The following is a 5865-nucleotide window of genomic DNA, read 5'->3' as shown; positions in this document are numbered from 1 at the left end:
TAATGGTTTGTCTTTTAGAACTGAATTCACAAGAACCAGATCTTGTGATGATGCTAAAAGTTACTAATGTTGAATTTTAGGATTAATTATTGTAACTGAAAATCATAATTTAGGTCAGATTGAACTAAATCTGTTGTAGGTGTCATCTATTTGAGCCCACTGAAGTGCTTGAATGCAGACCCATCAACATCAGTGTCTGATTTAGGTAAAAAAAAAAAAACCCTTAAAAGTCAAAGTAGTGACATTTGCCTAGTATGGTAATCCATACTCAGAATTGTTGCTCTGCATTTAACCCGTCCAAGTGCACACATACAGCAGTAAGTACACAACACACACACCCAGAGCATTTGCTCCAGCACCCAGGGAGCAATTGGGGGTTCAGTGCCTTGCTCAAGGGCGCTTCAGCCATGGGTATTGAGGGTGGGAGAGCACTGTTCATTCAATCCCCCCACCTAAAACTCCTGCTGGCACTGAGACTTGAACCTGTGACCTTCAGGTTACAAGTCAAATTCTCTAACCATTGGCCTCAGCTGCCTCCTAACACAGATTAAATAAAATAACTCATGCATGTTCAAATTCCCAGCTGTCGCGAACAGTTTTATTAAACTACTTATTTGCAGTGTTGGGGGGTAATGCATTACAAGTAACGCGAGTTACGTAATCAGATTAGCATTACTTTAAAATAGTAAAATGAACGCATTACTTTTTAATTTACAAGAAAATATCTGAGTTACTTTTTTCAAAAAGTAATGCCAGTTACTTTGTATTCCCATTTTTGACTGACAAGCCTCCTGTTCCCATATTGGGGAGAAATCGGAAGTATGGAGGCGTTGTGTGCGCTCATGTGTTAACATGATGTTACTGTAGTTCTAGACTAAATGTGAATGTGCATTAATTCATCCCACTCACAAAAAAACAAAACAGATTTAGTATTCATCAAAATTAATCAAAACCATGAAATGCAAACTCAGAATATGACAAACCTGCAATAACTAAATATATTAAATAACACAAATGTATCTATTCCATTTTATTAACAGTGTCTTTGCTGCTGACCTTTAATGATCCAGTTCAACCATACTAATAATCAAAAATGAATTTTAGATAAACTAACAATTGTGCTTCATTGTTTTTTTTTTTTTTATTGTTGAAGAGTGTTGAACCTTCTTCTCCTGTGTTCTACTGTACAGACGTGAATTTACTTTTCCTTCAGCCTGAGGTTTATTCATTACACTTTTTGGTGTGAAAGGGCTTTTACATTTGCTATAAATAGAACTTCTTATATTAAAAACAATCAAGCCCTGCTCATATTTAAAAAAAGTAGCGATGAAAATGTAATAGCATAAAAGTAATGTAACATTATTACTTTCCATAAAAAGTAATCTAAGTAGCGATATTTAGTTACTTTGGGAATGCTTATAATATTAATAAGGCATTACTTTTAAAAAGTAGCTTTCCCCAACACTGCTTATTTGCTACTTATTTAGAACTGTGACATCTGTTTTTATATTATCAACAGTATAAATTTATATTGTTTGGATTAACTAGCTGAGTAGACAGATGTAGATGTTTATTCCATAACCATACTGAAAATAAGTAAATGCCTAATGCTAACTGCCCTAGCTAACAAGCTTGCTGGTGCTAAGTGGAGTAATTTTAAGATATAAAAGTCCAAATATTTTTATTCAACCATCTAGACAGATTACATCTGAGGGGAAAAAAAGGATGTTGATATTTCCAGAACTTGGTAACTACAGTAATTATCAAAGTGGGGAAGTGATGCCCTCTGGGGAACTCATTTGGCCAGGGTATTTTTACACATGAACCAAGGTTTGAGGATAAAAAAAATCATTTATGAAAATGGTAGTGCCTTTTCCTTGGAAATGTTTGTCCTAACTGAGGCCTTATTCTCATGTATCATATATAACTGTGACTTTTTTCTTACTGGTGAAAATCAGATGATTCAAATCTATTTACTTCTCTCAGGTATTTTATCCCATGATATAAGCTTCAAAGTGGAACAACTACATCACTCTAAATCAGCGTAGTACATATCAACAGCAAAAATATACTCCATATAGCGGTTATTTTTGCAGGAAAATCCCAGGTAATTTTTGAGCAGTAGGATTACTCAAAAATATGTGCTAATATAGGGGAAACTAAAAATTAAAAGTAACATCTATCAATTACTTTTTACTTAAGTGCATAGAAAATGTATTACTTTTGTACTACTCACTCAAGTAAAATTGAAAAATGAATACTTTTACTTGAGTAATGTTTATATGTGTAATTATATGTATATTAATTAATTCAGCCATAATATCGATAAGAATTTCCATGTTCTCTGACCAATCTGCCAGCCCCAAGGTTGCTCCTTCTCCGCCAGACACGCCGCCGAACTCCAGGCTTCATTGCGGCTGCTGCTCTCTGCTCAACCATTCCACACACTCTCCACTTGGCCTTGAGGTTTAACCTCACCTCCAATGACATCACTTCAATTTTTCCATGGCATCCTCTTATCTTTGACCGTACCTACAATTTCCTACATTTGGAAAATGGGCCGTGGCCCCAAGCCTGAGGCAAATGCTGATTGTTCAGAGCGCACCATCCTCCCACGAGAAGGGTAAACAAAGGATCTCACCATCCCGATCCAGATTTTATTCCATCTCCCAATAATCAGCCAAACCTCACTTCTAAATCCACTCCAGCGGGGCAGCCAATGTGCCGAGCAAAGCTTCATAGGGAATACAAACTCCCGTCATTTCTAGAGCACACCATACTTCCCACGAGAACCTGGCTCTCCTTAAGTGCTGGGAGTGTAGCAGGCCTCCAAGGCTGGTATGCCCCAGATCTCACACCGCAGCTCCCTTCGCTTTCTGCTTGACTCAGCCCACTAGCAGTTCTTAGCCCGCAAAAGCAAAACTACATCTACTGCCAGAAATTTGCAGCTCAAACATCCCTTCATGCTAATTTTGCTGAACCCCTCCCATCTATCTTTAGCATGCCCAATTACCCCCCAACCCTCAAACCACAACCATACAACCAAAGCAAAACTACAAACCAAACAACATATCACACTTCCACTTATTACCCTCTTTTGTTATTCCCAAGCGCCATCAAACTCATTTATCTAGCAGACTATGGAGCTCAGCTCGCTAAAGCTGATACCACCAACACCTTCAAAGTCTTGCCTATCCATCCAGATTTCTAGCGATCCTTCAGAGTCTTCTGGAAAGGTCCCTATTACTTCCCTGAACGCCTCACCTTTGGCTGGAGAAACAGACCTAGGAATTTCGACTTTCCCTAAGCACTATGCGGATTTCACCAACAACCACAAATGTCCTCCACCTTATGGTCGACTTTCTAACATTTACAGCTCCATTCCACCCACCAGGATTTCCACACTAATCAAGCTTTCACCAAACTCAGCATTCCATTTTCAGAGCAGAAATCCTCAGGACCTCAAACAACCATCAAGTTTTAGGCATCATTCTTGACCCATTTCAATCTCATTCATTTCAGGCATCTCCACTCTCTACAAAATCCAACAAATCCACTGCTTCTTTCCAGCTCTATTAACAGATAGATGTACAAATGTCAGCTACTTGCACTTCTAGGCCACCTCAACTATGCCATCTGGATAATTCTGCAAGGGAAATCCTTCTTGTCCAACCTTCTGTCTAAAGCAGGAGCCATCTCATCTCTCCACAACAGTCACATTAGATGATGCATGCAAATGAAAATTCCTCCAACAATTCCTCCCATCCCAGAACAGCATCTTCTATCTCTGTAACAACTATATCTCTCATCTTGATGACTTTCAACTATACTTATGCAGCACCCTCAATAGGCTTCGATGACTATTATGGTGGGCGATGATTTTCCTCTGAACAACCTCCAGTGTTCAGTTCCCTCAGTCCACAGTCAAGAACTTTCTCCACCAGATTTATGAAATATACCCAAATAAAAAACCAACATCCTCACGTATCACCCATAAAACAAAAAAACAAATATCCATCTATTCGGACAATTCAGTGATAGGTAAAATTATAAACAAGGGAAATTGTGTTCTGCTGTGGTTATGCAATCATGTGCAGGTTCACCTAATAACTGCCTGACCATAATTCATCCTCCGATCAGCTCATATACTGGACACCTCATTCTCATAGCCAACTCATCGTCTCATTTCCTTTTCAGAAATCCAGAGCATTAGTCCAGAATCAACATTCATTCTACTCCAGCCTTCTGCTGACCAAACATCTTAGAAAAGCTTTTCAAAAGCCATACTTAATCACATTGCCCCGAGCGTGCTTCAGTGTACCTCTCCGGCTGGAACAGCTCCAAGCTCACCATTCCCTATATCAGTTCCTTTTTATCAACCGACATGCTGCCTTTGCAACTTAATTTATTACACTAATTCCTTAAAAGATCTCTTTCCAAGCCTACTTATCAGGAATAAACTTCTTCTATAAACTAACAACAGGCAACAATTGCTCTGCTATCTCTTATTCTTACACATCCAAGCTCGTTAAAGGCTTACAAAACAAGAATGCTCAGAACTCGCTCCGACTCTTCTACATTCAATCCTTCTATCCACTCCTGTATTTCAGAGATTACTATCCACTCCTCAGATACTCTCATCTTCACCCTTTAAAGAAGCAAACTGACCTTTTAGGAACATAATTCACCAAACTCCACCCCCAGTCGGCGAGTTCAGCTGATTTGGGGCAGCCCGGAGAGGCTCAGGTAGACCTGTTTGCCTCTCTCCAGAGTAATTCCCACTGCCAGTTGTTTTACTCCCTGACCCAGGGCACCCTTGCATGCGGATCGCTCTACGCACAGCTGGTCCGCTAAGGCCTCGCATAAGCACGGCTTTCCCAGTGAGCCTTCTTGCACAGACGCTGTGCAAGATCAGGGGGAAGAGGAGCGAAGGCAGGGGTCCCTTGTGGTTGTGCCTTATTGGCCCGGCTGGACCTGGTTCCCCAAACTTGTACTCCTCACGACAGCCCCTCCCTGGCCAATTCCTCCGAGGAAGGACCTTCTTTCTCAGGAGGCAGGGCACCCTCTGGCAGCCTGCGTCCGATCTGGAACCTACATGTGGGTTCTGGATGGAGTCACAGAAGGTTTAGGTACCTTGCGCCTCAGTGGTAGCTACCATCCGCCAGCTAGGGCCTTGTCTACCAGACTTGTGCCTATGCTCTGAAGTGGAACCTCTTAAGATTGCTTGGTGTTCTTCCGTCATTGAGGCCACCGGAATGCTTGTCCGGGTCAGTGCTTTCCTTTCTTCAGGAAGGGTTGGAGCCAGAAGGCTGTCTCCTTCCACCCTGAAGGTCTATGTAGCGCCATTGCAGCCCTGCTGACCCTGTTTGGTAAGTCTGCTGGGAGGCTTGTGATCTGATGTCAGGGTTACAGGAGGGGCCAGGAAGGCTCAATCCAGCTTGCCCTCATCAGGATTCCTCTTGGGACCTGCTTGAGTGGTTTATCTGCACTCCAGAGGCTCGCCGGGCCTGTTCTCAGTAGAGCTAATGTTTTTATCATTGAAGACTGCGCTCCTGACAGCTTTGGCTTCAGTTAAAAGGGTCGGGGACCTGCAGGCATTTTCTCAGTTAATGGCGTGCCTAGAGTCGGGCCGGCCAACTCTTGAGACCCTGGCCTGAATATTGCCAAAGTTCCCACCACTTCTTTTAGAATCAGGTGGTGAACTTGCAGAAGTGCTGCCACCGGAGAGGCAGACCCAGCCCTGGCTGCTTTCTGTGTCAATGCCATGCGTTTACTACGTGGGCAGAATTCAGTGCTTCAAGACCTCAGACCAGCTCTTTGTTGTTTTAAGTTACGGAGGCCAGCAGAAGGGAAAGGCTGTCTCCA

Source organism: Cyprinus carpio, unplaced genomic scaffold (assembly GCF_018340385.1).
Source record: "Cyprinus carpio isolate SPL01 unplaced genomic scaffold, ASM1834038v1 S000006559, whole genome shotgun sequence".
Lineage (NCBI taxonomy): Eukaryota > Metazoa > Chordata > Actinopteri > Cypriniformes > Cyprinidae > Cyprinus > Cyprinus carpio.
Note: the sequence above shows the minus strand (reverse complement) of the source record.